The sequence below is a fragment of the Nicotiana attenuata genome, unplaced genomic scaffold, assembly GCF_001879085.1.
Source record: "Nicotiana attenuata strain UT unplaced genomic scaffold, NIATTr2, whole genome shotgun sequence".
Classification (NCBI taxonomy): domain Eukaryota; kingdom Viridiplantae; phylum Streptophyta; class Magnoliopsida; order Solanales; family Solanaceae; genus Nicotiana; species Nicotiana attenuata.
Genome location: NW_017673290.1, coordinates 99,077 through 115,582, shown reverse-complemented (window position 1 = coordinate 115,582; position 16,506 = coordinate 99,077).

The following is a 16,506-nucleotide window of genomic DNA, read 5'->3' as shown; positions in this document are numbered from 1 at the left end:
ACGGTTGATAAGAGATCAAGTCGGGTTGTTACTATCTCTAGGGTGAACCCTTTAATTGGGTTAATCAATCTCTCAATTGACTCAATTCCTTATTAGCTAAGTTAACCTAGACTAGGTCTTTCTTTCTCAAGAAGAGACTAAGTCAAATAGACATGAATCAATGTTTGCAACCATTAATTTCACAATTGAAGCATAAACCTAGCTAAATAACAAAAACACGTTCATAAGCAAGCATAAAATTAATCACCCATAAGTTTTACACACTAGAGTTGGGTCACAACCCTAGTAAAAATCTAGCTACTCATAGTGGGATAGAAGAAAACAAAGAAGAAAAAGATAATAAAACTCATATTGAAAAACATAAAAACCCAATGTTAAATCACCAAAATAAGCTAAGGTTGCCTAAAGAAGCAAAGAAAAATGGCTACAGCACTTTGAATATTCAAAACTTAGACCTAATTTCGCGAAACTATTCTATTTATACAAAGCTAGAATTTTTGGACAAAAATGCCCTTTCGAAGGTTCACACTTTGCTTCATTCTTGACAGGATTTGAATTTGCGGCCGCACAATTCTGAAATGCGGCCACATCTCTCATATTCTGCGGTCCGCACATTTCTTGGTGCGGCCGCACAGGGCTCTTCTGCGGACCCCACATTTCTGAGTGCGATCACATAGCTGACTTCTGCGGCCGCACAATAATTGTGCGGTCCGCACTTCCTTCGATTCTGAAATGAGAACTCTCTGAACTTCTGCTCTTGGTTAGCTTCTGCGGCCGTACATTTCCATGTGCGGACCGCACTTGGGCTCTGATGAACTTTCCTTCACAATCTGCAGCCGCAGATGGAAATTTGCGGTCCGCACTTTGAGCTTTTTTGCCTAATTTTGTTCTTGAATTCAGATCACTCCTTCTTGAGTTGGATTTCATCTTAGTGGCTCATTTTCCAATACTCCTGCAATTAAGCATATTTCATCAGTTTTCGAGGATACAATTAAACGCTTTTGGACTAAAACGAAAGCAACAAGGTGCTAATAACTAGTCAAAATCCCCACTTATCAATTCCCCCAAAGTTATGCTTTTGCTTGTCCTCAAGCAAATATAGTAATTCCCACCTCCACAAGTTAAGAGCTATTCCAGCTAATCTAAGGTGCATCAATCACACATCAATTGGGACCAACAATTACCCACAACACTTATGAATTATCAACAAGGCAATGATTTGAATTTTTAAGCACAAATAGTTCTATTGTGACACTTGAGCATCAAGAGTTGACTTTATTCATCGAGGAAGCTCGCTCATTCATGTAGGTCATTGTGGATCCCAAACTCCTCCTCTACTCTCTGTTAGCATATCTCACTTAAGAATGTAGCACTCAATTCAAAGATTTGTGAAAAGTTCGCTCATCTCTCTCAAAAGAATATCACAAATACGGCTCTAAGTACCATATGCTTGCCCCTCATGTAGATCAGCACTAATGTAAGTTCACTTGGCTTGAAATCACGTAGGGATTTTTCGGAATGTAATGAAGGCTTTTGGACTAAGGTTGGATATGTGGGAATAGAATGAGTTCATCTTTCCTTAAGCACTCCATTTTCTCTTTTCGGCTCATGTTTTGCCGACTCTTTGAGGCATTTTCTTTTTCCTTAGGGGAACTAGAGAGACTTAACATCACTCTTTTTTGGTCATGATATTCATTTTCTCCTTCATTGTTTTCTCCATGCTTTGCATCATTACTTTTCTTTGAATCCCTTCAAATTGTCAACTTATTCACTTTCTTTTTGTATTTTTTCTTTTGTTCTTTCTTTCTTTTTCTTTGCCTTTCCTTTTCTTCATTCCTTTTCTCTTTTTGTGCCTTGATACCTTTTCAAACTCCTCTTCTCTCTCCCAAACTTATGTTTTAGCCAATTGTTTCTCAAGAGTGTTAAGGAAAGCTCGAGTGCCAAGAGAGGGTCACTACAAAACGGGTAAAGGCTTGTTACATAATTATCGAATGAGGAAGGTCTTAGGCTCAAATGGGTTGACTAGGGATAACAACATTGGTGGGACACGGAAAATTTCAAGCGGGTCAAGGAGAGCCTACAATCACTTCTCAAGCCAAGCAAAACTTAAAATTTCTCCTAGAAACACATTCGGGGCAAGTTCTAGACCATTCACACGGGTACTTGGACTTGCAACAAAACATCTCACCTCTCACACAGCTAGATTGTTAAAGAGGATAGAGTCGAGGGCCCACAACAACCATATTCAAGATTGAAAATCACTAATGGTTCTACTAAACCACTCGATGATTGCTTAAGTCAACACAAGAGTCAGAAGGTCACTAACTAGAGCTATTTCTTTCCAAGAACTTGTTTTTAGTTATAAGTACATAGTTAAGTGTGTTGGTACCAAGTGAAGCATGTTTTACTCTTCTAGTTTGACTCAGTTAGATCTTTTTATTCATTATTACTACTATTCTTACCTAAACACCAAAAATGGACTCAATCCATTAAGAAGGTTGTCACGCCATCCATCGTTGGGAAGAGTCACCCGGTTCACACAAAAACTTCCTTTGGAAAGAACCGCGGCATTAAGAATACCAAAGGCTTATTGATCACTTAGACATGAAAAGAAACTATTACAGTAAACAAAAGCTATTAAAGTAAACAAGAAGCTATTAAATTAAATATTGACTACTAAGAAAACAAAATAAAGAAGCTATAAAGTAAGCTAATTAAAGCATAAATGAATATACAAAATGAGAGAGGAAGAGAGAAAATATATACACCAATAGAGAGGGAGAAGAATATGTACATAATGAAAAGAAAAAGAAAGTGTTACCAGTAACTACAGGCCAATGTCAAGTATCAAATCAAATAAACTCCACCCCTCCCCCCCCCCCCGACCCGAATAAGAATAAGCATTGTCCCCAATGCTTAACAAAATAAAAATAAGGAAGTGAAAGAGTAAAGAGGACTCATTATGTGGCCTTGGACATCTCTATGTCCATAGCAGCGTCACCGCCCTCAGGCTCTTCCAACTGGATCTCATCGTCCTCTACTCGGGGAGTAGCTGGGTTGGTAAACATTTGTCGCACCGCCTCAGCAGTGTGGGTAGCCAGGTCTGGCTCCTCAGACTGACCAGCTAGTTCCACTGGTACTGAACGTGCTGCTGGGTCTACTGGTGCTGCTGGAGTTGTCTCCATTAGCAAATCAATGGAAGGTCACCAGCTGCTGCTATTAAAGTCACCTCTCTTCTCAACCTGTCAACCGACTTCTTGGATGCCTGGGATTTTATCATCTTCTTCACCTGCTTCCCAAGCTCCTCAATAACTCCTCCATGTGCCACCAAAGTGTCCATTATGGTCTTCTGGTTCTCCAAAATCTTCTTCAAAGTGTCCTCTACTGTCGGAGGAATCTGGGGTGCGGGGGTAGATGTCTGTGCTGCAACAGCACTAGATAGATCAGATAGCTTTGCAGTAGTTGTCTACATCCGGTTGTTAAGGCTCGCCAGTGTCTGGGAGACTCACAACCCAGAAAGTGGATAAGCAGCATAGGCACCGGCCTCAAAGTAGAAGTGGAGGGAACTGATGCTGACGGCCCAGAATATGGAGGTAGAGGCATGGTGGTTGTACTGGTGGAAGGCCCAGCTGTTGTGGAAGGCATGTCTGCTGAATCTACAACTACCACCGAAGGCTCATCAGATTGGCCTACGGTAGCAGTCGACTGACCCTTGTTCTTCAGGTTCCTCGGGTCCTTCAGAGAGTACCAAGTGAAGGGCTTCTTTGCCCGAACCTTCGTGTCAAAACTCTTGGACTCCACCCCCACATCCATAAGATACTCCATGATAGTGTTGGGATATGGGTAGGAGTTGTCACTTTGCCTACCAACCAGAGACATATTGGTCAACATCACGGTACCCACATTGATCGGGTACCCGGCCATGATGGAAGCAACTAGAAGTGCCCTCGGGATTGGGAGATTGTTTTCATTCTGGCATGGATCTAGTATTCTACACACAAAGGTGTGCCATCCTTTTGCTTCAAAGTTTAGGGTGTTCCGCTGAATAGGAACCCCTGCTGTGATCCATGGTAGTGGTGGTCCTGGAGCTGCCAAAATCTCAGCTAGCCAAGGGCGAACTACATCACCCAGTGCGTACTTCTCCAGATATTGCACCGGCTCTACATCCTCTAACCCTAAATATGCATTCAGGGTGCTCTGATCGAATCTCACTTTTAAGTTCCTCACTTTCGTCACCTTGGTCCCCTTCTTGATATGTGCCACATTGGCGTAAAATTCCCGGACCAAGTGCTCTTTGCTATCCACCACACTTTGAGTGAACCATGTCCACCATTTTCTCTCCTGGAATTATCTAGATACATTTGGGTTGTACCTATCCAAGTCTTTCAATATTAACTGACGCTCAAGAGTAAGCAATCTCTGAGGCCACCACTCTCGGAATTTATCAAATGCAGTCATGCTCACGAATTTATCTTCCCACACTTCTTTCTTCTTTGACCTCTCACAGCCGGCAACTATGGTATCACCCCCTCAACCATCATCGAAAATATCATCATCATCAATTGTAGTAGCTGGTGCGTCAGGGGCATGTGTAGATGAAGGCTCTGAACCATGACTATCATCTTCCGAACCCTCGGAAGTGCTTGTTGAGGTAGAAGTCTCATCTCGGAGCTGAAATCTCCCCTGAAGTTGTCGTGGCTGTGATTGAGAATCAGGATGCTCTTGCACAGAGTTGCCCTCCGATGCTTCCCTAGACGGGACATAGGAACTAGACTCAGCAAGCTCTGGAGCTCTCCCAGCTGTCGGCTTTTTGGCTATAACTCTTTGCCCGGCGAGTGGTAAAGTACTCTTGCCTTGGCCTTTGGAGGATTCACCCCTCCCCTTTGATGTGTCACCACGTCCACGAGACCTAACCATTTTCTGCAATAGACAGCAACAGGAGTCAGTTTTAGATCAAGTTCAGAATAGCAGACAGTTGCATAACAAAATATTGTGCAGGGTGGGGAAGTGCGGTCCGCACATTTTTAAGTGCGGCCGCAAATGGGATTGTGCGGACCGCACAATTTGAAAGTGCGGCCGTAGTGATGATTCTGCGGTCCGCACAATGTTGAGTGTGACCGCACATCTGGAGTGCGGTTCGCACAATTGTGGGTGCGGCCGCACAATGAAATCTCAAAAATGACAACTCTCTAAAGATAGAGAATTGCTTGATTTGCAGCCGCACACACTTTTCTGCGGCCGCGGTTGAATTTATGCGGACCGCACAATTTCAAGTGCGGTCCGCACAATCATGCTACACCAAATATCCTAGCCTACCGATCTACAGACCGCACAATTCCTTGTGCGGCCACACAATTCAAAAATTAATCGGGTAGAGTTCTAAGGTTTCTACTTTTACGCACAATTTGAACATGGTATTAGCAATTAAACTATATCAACCAAATGCCCATCCCCCATATAGCAAATAGGTAGTTACCCAACACAAATTTCAGCCCACATGATTATGAATTTGAAAATTGGTCTAAAAATAACTAAACAAATTATAAACTAAATTAAGAAAATTTAAAGATTCTAAAGAGTTGAACATACCAGTGATGAAGTGGTGTTAAGGAGTAATCAAAGATGATGGATTACGTGTCAGATGCATGAATTAGTTGAGTGCACTATTTTTGCCTTTGTTTTAATTCTCAGAGAGTTTAAACTTCTAACAGTAGAGTGAAGGCTACTATTTATACTTAACGGGTTAGGCAAGAGTTCAAGAGATGAGTGCGGCCGTAGAATTCCTTCTGCAGTCCGCGCTCTTTTACATGCTATGCATTTACCCTTAGACGATCTGCGATTCGCAGAATTATGTGTGCGACCGCAGATTTTTGTGCGGACCGCGCATTTCCTTGCACGGCCGCATTGGCCATTTCTCTGATAGGCAAACTTCAGAGAGTGTGCAATTTTTGAATTCCAGTTGTGCGGTCCGCACAAGAATTGTGTGGTTGCAGATCCCTTCTGCTCTGGCATTCCAAATTGTGCAGTCCGCACTTTTTACATACTTAGCCAATTTTTCTGAGCACGGTCCCTGCAAAGCACACTCATTCCTGCAACACACTTCAAAACCAGTTAGCACAAAATAAGACCTATCTAAAGAAGAAGAACAAGAAAAAGAAACATGGGTTGCCTCCCAACAAGCGTCTGATTTAATGTCATGGCACGACGCAGATTACCATCACTTGAAATGAATTACCGCCACGATGTGGCCATCACCAACATTTGCTAGATAGTACTTCACCCAGTGACCATTGACTCTAAACACCTCATCGTTTTTATTTTTCAAGTCCAATGCACCAAAGGGTGTCACACTTAAAATCTCAAACGGGCCACTCCATTTAGACTTTAGCTTTCCTGGAGACATCCGTAACCGAGAATTGAACAACAACACAAGATCACCTTCTTTGAACTCCTTGTTTCAAATGTACTTGTCATGGAGGTACTTCATCTTCTCCTTGTATAAGGACGAACTTGTATATGCATGGTACCGAAACTCATCTAACTCATTCAATTGTGCCACCCTTAAGTTGGCGGCGGCATCCCACTCAAGATTCAACTTCTTTAAAGCCAACATAGCTTTGTGCTCAAGTTCCACCGGAAGATGACAAGCTTTTCTGAACACCAACCGGTGTGGAGACATCTAATCGGTGTTTTGTAAGCCATCCTATAAGCCCATAAAGCATCATCAAGTTTCTTAGACCAATCCGTCCGGTTAGCATTCACTATTTTGGATAAAATACTCTTTATCTCCCGGTTGGAGACTTCCACTTGAGCGCTTGCTTGAGGATGATAGGGGGTCGTGACACCATACTTGGTGACTAAGGTATCGAAAGCTTTGTTGCAAAAATGCGATCCCCCATCACTTATGATAGCCCTTGGAGTACCAAATCTTCTAAAATATTCTTCTTCAAAAACGCCACCACACTTCTCGCTTCATTGTTGGGCAAAGCAACGGCCTCAACCCATTTGGACACATAATCAAGCGACCAAGATGTAGGTGTGTTGATACCCAATTTTGCCCTCATATTTTCTTAAATAGTATATATACTTTCAAAACATCATTTTGCATCATTATTTAGTTTACAAAATCTATACAACTATTTTCTATAATTTTCCATAATTTTTAGAGCTTTAAAATTGATTTTCTTGCATTTAAATTACTTGAATATTTATTAATTAGCCCTTTCAATTATTTTGTGATGACTTAATTACCTAAAATTATTATTTGCATCTATAATACATGTTTCAGATATTATTACTTCATTTTATATAATTACATTAGTATATTTAAGCTATTTGCACAGTCTTGCAATAATAGCCTATATTTTATAATTTTTTTGCATTTGTCATTTTATTCAAGGTCAAAATAATATCTTGCATTTTATAATCTTCAACTATTATTTTAAAGTATTAATTTGCATAAATAGCATTTTTATATTTTATTTAACTATTTATATTAAATTATTTTCCCTTAATTTCCTATTTTAATATATGGCCCAAAATTAGGATTAATTTCGGATCAATTAAGGTCCAAATGAACCCTTGGACCAATAACCTCAGCAGCCCAACCAAACGACCCTTTAAAAGTCCGGGCACAACCCGTTTATAATGACCCACCCCACCTTCCTCTTAATCTTGATTGTTGATCTCAAATGATCAACGACCCGAATTAAAAACCCCACTCTCCTTATATCCCAATAACCCCAAATCTTAGAGACAAATCTCCACCCTGCCGCCTCTGTATTCTCTCATCTCTCTTTCTCCCTCCTTCAGAAACCTAGCCGCCTCACTCAAATCCCAGCCCCAATCCGATATTACATGGAAATCATCCATGATTCCTTTCCTTTATTGCACACACGGAGATACTTACCATCTTTTGAAAGTTACAAGTACTGGGTACTTGATTATTTATGGAAGATGAGTCATTGATGTTCGTTTGACACCGATTCTGTATCATCTTCATGTTTCTGACCTGATACACTCACTATCAGACCCCATGGCTTCGATTCAGTAAGATTTTTGCCATTTTTGTTCCTCGTCTAAACTAGGGTTTCCTAGATTTACCCTAAAACAGATTCTAATTGATTTTTTGCATGCTATATTTTCCTTATTTGTGTTTAATCTACTATATTTCCTTATTTTATGTGTTTATCTTTACTACTATATAAATCCCTCCCCATTCCCCTTTTAAACGGACTTTTAATCACCAAATTCACTAAAAGTTGAAGCTATTGTTCTATCATTCTCTTGTTCTATACTTTGGTTCTTGGCCGGCTGAAAACCAAGGCCACCGGAATTCGATTTTTCAACTTTTCTTGGTATGAGCACTGCCCGGGTTCATTTCAAGCCCTTGGGAACTCTAACGCACTAAGATTCTTGGTTCTTGCTCTTTGTTGACATTCAGAGTATTGTGGAGTTTATTCTTTCTTGTCGTTTATTTATTCGATTGATAACTGGTAAGTCTCTTGGGTTTTACAATTTCGTTCGTCTATGTTCATGTCTTGCATATTCATACCTCTTAAATTTGTTACCTAATGTGTTTCTGGGCTATCTCTGTGTGGAACCTTGTTAGCATTGAACTTGTTTTATGATCTGAACTTCTTTAGTATTTGATTTTACCTAAAATTTCCAGTTCTGAGACATGCTTATAGTACATGCTTAACTTGAATAATTTGGGCTTTTTTAAGCTCATTTAGCCTAGTGTGTTGGTACCTGAATGTATACATTTTGCAGCTTAACATGAACTGCTTCCCTACTTTGTTCTGAATTCTTGTAATAACTAGCACGTACTTAGAATGTACTCTAATCTTGTTGAGACCTTCACTCTATCTATGACCTGCTCCCATGCTATTTTGTCACTCATTATGTCTTTGGTTCGCTTAATCTTGTATCTTTAGTGATTAGTTGGGACCTTAAGAGTAGCTATCTTAATCTGTGTTTCCTTACAATATTTGATACTGTTTTTTCTTATTGATAAGCTAGCATGTCTGCTTTCTGGTGTTATGATGGATATTCAACATAATTTGGACCCTTAGGCTTTAAATCCTTCAAGTTAGTGCTCTACTTTAGACTTGTTTGGTATTATGTACCTTTGTATGTTAATCTTGTAATCTCAAAAAACTTGATTCCCCTATTTCTTACAAAATGTTTTCTGCCCAATCTGTTAAGTGTTTGAATTTGTGATATCAACTTGTCCTTTGAGTTCTCTTAATTCTCTTTGCTTGTATGTTTAATCAACCCTGCTATGTCTGCTTCAAAATATAAGTGCACCTCTTCAAATTCTATCACTTGATCACTGTTCTCTCTTTCTCATTTGTTACCTACACTATTCTGAATCTATCACTCTTGGCCGGCTGAATATCAAGGCCACCAAATCTCTCTCTATTGACCTCCCTAGTGTGAGCACTGCTCGGGGTCCATTTGAGACCCTTGTGAACTCTGACACACTAGGATCTGGGGTTCTTTGGTCACTCTCTTTGCTGCTGGAACTTGAGCTATTTCCGACATTTAGCTTTCTTCCTCACATTATTTGTATAATCTGCAAACTAGGTTATTTAAGTGATTTCTGTGTAATTCGATATTTGGGTCATATGGTCAATTTGTGACTATTTGGTTTGACTTGAGTTCCTCTATGGCTTTTGGGCTATGCTGAATGGGTATAGTCCCCTATTTGGATCTGGGCATGCCATTTGCGAAGAAAGAGTTTGTTGAAGGCCCAAGCAGTACTATGTATCTCCTTTTGGGTCTGTAGTAGGCCTACTATTATTTCTTGTGTAATGTTTATATTTATATTCTTTGGGCATGTAATAATTTGTAATAACAAACAATTTGGGTGTTAGTGAAATTGGGGGGAAACGGGTATAGTCTAATGTTTGCATGAAAGGGTAGAAAATATGCCTATAGGGTTCGTATGATTTATTTGTTATTTCATCCAACCTGCCATGTATGCTATTCAAAATTTCAAATTTCCATGTACACTAGCAGAAATCATGCCATTAGGGGAATTACACACTCACTCAACTTGTTTACTATCAAATCATGAGCTTAAGTACTTTGTTTATTCCTATGCCTACTGCTACGTGTTACTAGACAACATGCCTATAGGAAACAAATGCCAATAACCATTCCTTCAATTTGCATAACTACAGCATATTCATTAGATACCATGCCAACAGGATTATATCAACTTATCTTCTCTTGATCCTTATCTAGAGGTCATGCATATAGGACTTTAATTGGTTAATTTGCTATTGCCATTATAAACATATTGCTCGCCTAGAAAACATGCCTATAGGGGCTAAGTATTACAAAACATCAGTTTCAATTGTCAATCATTAGAAATCCTGCCTATAGGGTATTGTCACTCGCTTAAAATGGTTTATAAGATCAACAATGTTAATGCTGGACTCTCAAACACTGTTTCATTGCTTAACTATGCCACTATTAGGAATCATGCCTATAGGACAATGTCACTTTCCTAAGACGCGTATCTATAAAATCAGCGCTAATAGTTCTAAGCTTACAACTAGTTTACTGTCTCCTCGCCTAAGCCACTAAGAGCAATAATGTTGTATACACGATGCTGGAATTCAGAGTCACATAGAAACCATGTCTATAGGGCTTAATGACTTTAATTTGCCTCAATTCTGAAATTGTCTAACGCCTAATGCAGAAATCTGTTTGCGTGCATTTGTTGTCTATATGGAGGCTAACTTGAGCCCTTAACTGCCTTTATATAGAGTTCTACTTATTTTGTATGTCGCCTAGTTTTATCATTCTGAGCAGCCTAAATAAAGTCTAGAACCACCCTAAATAGAGGTCCAATGCCTCCTGGACCATAGGCATGGGACGGGTAGTGCACACATAGGGTGAGACTTAGAATTGAATTAGAGCGCTTTTAGGTAAACAACTTTAACATAGTAATCGGGTAGCAGGAGATGATAGTTTGTGCCCACTGAATAATATGAGTAATTCCCTATCTCAAAGGAGTTGCGAAGTATTATTTATGTTGCACGGGGTGATCCTTTAGGCTAACTTAGGACCCCCCCCCCTCCCTTTTTTTTTTCTTTCTTGGCACATTTAGTCATCTAATATAGACCGTTATAGTTATATCCTTGTAACCCTTAAGAATTTTATCAATTCTCATTGTGTTATAATAAAACTCTTTGACCGTTTATTCTCTTTGTCTATTTGATCATCTTGCCTAGTTATAATCCACATAGTTTTAAGTTCGGCCAGGACCCACAGTTCTAGATCTCGAAGAGTGCCTAACACCTTCTCTTTGAGGCAATTTGAGCCCTTACCCGATCTTTGGTGGCGTTGACTAGTCAAACAGAGTTATCTGCATAATCGGTGCCCTAACGCACCTTAAAAACTGTTAGGTGGCAACTCTTCTTTTTTTAGCACTCTATCTCCCATCTAAAAGAGTTGTCACAATGTCGAAACCCACTTTCGCGAGAAAACAGGGCACGACAGCATTGCGACTCTGCTGAGGATTTATACTTAGGCTCTTACCATAATGAACTTAACTTATGTGGATTATTTTCTTTGTTTCATGCACACCCCTTCCCTTCTCCGCCTTTAATTGTTTAAATTTGCTATTACATACACACCCCTTTCCCTATTCACCCTTATTCGTTTAAATCCGTTATAACATGCACATCCTTTCTCCGTTTACCTCTATTTGCTATGATTGCTCTTCAATTTGTTTAAGACTATTATATCATGCCTCTCCCATCCCTACTCTCTTACCAGCTTTATTAAATTATTCCATATATTCCACGTATTAAACTAACTTCTTTCTTTTGTCTTTCTTTTCTATGTTTACCTTACTGCTGTATTTACTGTTTCTACATATTTATCATGCAAATACTTGGCAACGTGTTATTAGCTCTGCATAAAGCATGATCCACATCATACTCCACTCGTGCCAATTATCAAACTAGCGACGCTTAATGAGAGTCCGCGCTCTTCCAGAATTACCCTTTTTTAAATCGAAAAGGTTTGTTTGTGGTAGACTAATCGATTAGCGGTGCAGTAGATGGTCCCGTGCCTTTCCCTCTCAAGTTGTCCACTTGAGAGTACCAGTCTAGGCCATTCTAGAAACCTTACTCCAATATCAAATGTATATACATCATGTTAAACCTAGTACGGGTTAGAACATTGTTAACGTAATAGCCCGCTAAGATAAGCCTTGTCCAAAGTCCAACGGGATTTCCACAATCCCAATGGACAACATCATGTTATGTGCATTACTTGGAGAAAATATGTCAATATATTGATCATTATTGTGTAAGTGGTCGAATTTGGAGGGGGAAAGGGCTAACATTATTTGTTTGCAGAAAATGAAGCACGAAGTCCCCAAGTTTGGCATGGTCCAAAACATCCCACCTCTGCTACTTGATTAGTGGAAAAACCTCGCGCCTTACGACAAGAATCATCTGAGAAGGGTACTTAGTGACTTGCCATCTTTGCTCGACATCCAACCAAATAGGGCATTGATTGAGGCCGCTACCATGTTCTGGGATGAGAAAAGGGTTGTCTTCCATTTTGGTGACATAGAAATGACTCCTGTCCTAGAAGAAATAGGAGGTTTCACTAAGTTGCCTTGGGATAATCCAGGGTTATTAGTGCCAGAGAATCGCACCCCTCGCGGTTTTCTAAAAATGCTAGGTTTCAAGAAAAATGATGAGTTGCTTTGTTTAAAGAAATCATACATCCATTTAAATTTCTTTATGAGTGTAACGGGCACAGTAAGTCATATTTTCTTCACCATGAGGAACTCGCCATTACTTCTTTGGGTTGGACACACCCTCGAGTTTATGTGTTCATCGTCTGCTTCTTGGGGTTGTTGATATTTCCAATGAAAGGGGGAAGGATTCATAATCGTCTAGCCATGGTCGCTAGAACTTTGATGGAAGGCATCGAGGGGAAAACTTATACCATCATCCCTATGATCTTAGCTGAAATGTACCGTGATCTAGATCGGTGCAAGCAGGGATTCGGACACTTCAAAGGTTGTAATCTGTTATTGCAAGTTTGGTTATTGGAACATTTCTAGAGGGGAAAATATTGCCAAGAGCTTCTACGACGACCGTTGAATGACTACATAGCTTACCATCACCCAAAGAAAATGACATATATCCCGGACACGTTTGCACAACCTGGAAATGCTGTAAGTTGGGTGCGTTTTTTCATCAATCTGACAGACGAGCAGGTAAATTGGATGTTTGAATGGTTTCCTAGCAGTGAATTATCAGGTTAAGAGAGACTACTCATCTGGTACTGATCGGGTTGAGGGGCATCTATCCTTATGCTCCTATAAGGGTAATGAGACAAGCGGGAAGAAAACAGGTTATACCTCGGGTTTCCAACATGGTTCAATACAAGGAAGACTTCAAAGGGGACGTCATTCCATTCAAGTTCGAGTCACAGCACATGTGGAACCAGAAGGTCATTGTGGAAAAGGAAACTATTGAGCCAGACAGGTATCATGCTGGTCATGTGTACTTCTACCCTTCATGGCTGGTAGACGATATAGCAGGAGACGTCAAGCTGGGAATTAATCTGAAAAACAGGATCATAGATGATGCTGCTGAAGCACAGGTTAAGTATAGGAGGTTACGCAAAAGGGTTTCGAGTCTGAAGCTAGGCATCTGGAACAACACAAAGTGGACATGGAAGCAATCAATGAATGGAGGGAAATTTCCACTAAGTCAACAGAGAGATTGGAATATTTGGAAAGGATTGATGGAGCTTGAGGGGAAGATGAGAAAGAGGCTTTCAGGTTGTCAAAACACGGATGGCAGTGAAGGAGGGCATCTAGGAAAGGCTTACATATTGTTGGATATGCGCGACCTGAGGAACCTAATTGATGGAGTCAAGAGTACCAAGCACGGGGAAGGTCCTTTTGGGACCAAGTAGATTAGGAAATGATGTTCTTTACTGCTTTCTAGCTTAGTTTTAGATTTCGATTATAATAAGGCTAAATGCCATTAGTAGCTTTCCCATTATTGTCAATTTAGTAAGGATTTGACTCATTTTTGCATTTAAATGACACAATTATTGGCATCAATTTTCTCCAAGTCTATGTGTCTCTTAGGCCTATCTCAGGCACAATGAGGTCCCCAAACTAGGACGCAAATTATTACGTGATTTTTCAAAAACATATTTAATATTGCAAGCATTCTTTCAATATCCCTTACCGACTTGGTTACCTTATGTTTGTTTTTCTTTCTTTTGATTATTCCCATTCCCCAAGGTTGGTTTGTGTATACTGGCATCGTCTTCATATCACATTAGATCCAGAGGTCCTCCACCAAGTGATCCTAAAGGCAGAAGCAAAGGGGAAGGAAAAATGGATGATTTGAGTGGTATCAGAAAAGACAACGCTACTATGGCAGAAAACGTTGAAACCTCAGATTATCGAACTACTCTGGCACAGAATGAACTGGTCTTACGCGTGGAACAAAAAATCATGGAGCTACAAGGAGAACCTGAGCAGGTACGAAACTTGGAAAACCTTTCTCTCACCCTAAACGTCCCTGATATTAACCAATAAATCCAAATACGCAAAACCCAGCACCACCCTAAAACACACAGAACCAAAATTCACCGCCAAATCCTCCTACACCACATCAATACCCCACACCTCCTCATAACCATAACCCTCCACCGGTACCTACTCCTCAACAACACCATCATCATCCAACACAATACCCACAAACCACCACTTATCACACTCCCCAGCATGCACCACAACCTACTCCCGATCCCCAAAACTCAACCAATGACCACTCTTATGCCCAGATTCCTAGAGTTCATCAAAGCAACCCCATATATGTGGAAATTTTACCCCATACCCCACAACAAACCATATACATACCTAAACCAACCGAGAAAGACCTGATCATTAAGAACATGGCGGAAGAAATCAAAAAGCTCACTAGCAAGGTTCAGAGTGTCGAAGGTGGTAAAGGCATTGAAGGTTTGAACTATGAGGACTTGTGCATTCAGCCAGATGTAGAACTGCCGGAGGGTTATAAACCTCCCAAGTTCAAAATGTTCGATGGAACTGGTGATCCGAAAGTGCATCTAAGAACATTTTGTGACATGTAGGAGTGGGCAAAGATGAACGAATCCGTATGAAGCTGTTCATGAGAAGCCTCACGGGAGATGCTTTGTCGTGGTATATCAAACAGAACCCGAAGAAGTGGGTCAATTGGGTAAGCGTTTTCATGGATAGATTCAGGTTCAACACAGAAAATGCACCAGACGTTTTCTACATTCAAAATCTCAAGAAGAAACCAACAGAAACTTTCTGCGAGTATGCTACTCGGTGGACATCTGAAGCTGCGAAAGTAAGGCCAGCACTTGAAGAAGAACAAATGAATAAGTTCTTCGTTAGAGCCCAAGACCCGTAGTACTATGAAAGGATGATGGTTATTGAAAACCACAAATTCTCCGACATCATCAAGCTGGGAGAAAGAATAGAAGAAGGAATTAAGAGTGGAATGGTGACAAATTTTGAAGCACTGCATGCCACAAATAAGGCCTTGCAATAAGGAGGTATCTCGAAGAAGAAAGAAGTAGGTGTTGTGATGGTAGCCCAGTGTCCTAAGTCTCCTCTCATATACCAAACACCTCCACCCACATACCAGCATTCACCCCTCAGATACCAACAACCTTCTACCATGCCTATAACACCAACCCGTATACTATTACTCATCACCAACCAACCGCCAAAATTACCAAAAACCAAGACCAAACTTCGACCGCAGACCACCCAGATAATACACACCAATTGCTGAACCCATAGACCAACTGTATGAGAGACTAAAGGCTGCTGGTTATGTCACTCTCATTCCTGTTGCTGCTATGGAAACTTTTTCTCAGTGGATTAATCCAAAATAGATGTGTGCCTATCACTCATGCATGAAGGGCTATACCATTGATGAGTGTCGCACGCTGAAAGACAAGATCCAGACATTAATCGACACCAAGGTTATACAGGCAAAAAAAGATGCACCCAACGTTCGTAACAATCCTCTCACGGATCATAGAGGTGAGGGAGTGAATGTGATAGAGACCGACGAAGAATGGGATCCGGAGGGATCAATTGGACTCATCCGAGAGGGAGATGATCCTAAAACATCTCCAGTCACACTCACACCTGTTGTGGTACAAACGCAAGCACCGTTTGAAGTCGAGGTAACTACACCCTTCACTGTGATGGTAGCTCCCATGCCATCTTACAAGTCTGATGCAATACCATGGGATTATGTTGCGGAAGCAAAGAGGAAAGGAAAAGCAAAAATAGAGGAAACAGTTGCAGCACAAGGCATGACTAGAACTGGCGTGGTTTATACACCTGAGCACTTGGGAGGAACAAGCAAAGAAGCTGCATCTAGGCCTTCTGTTGTTGAAACCGGCCCTGATGGCCTTTGGAGGAAAGTACAAGCGAGAGAA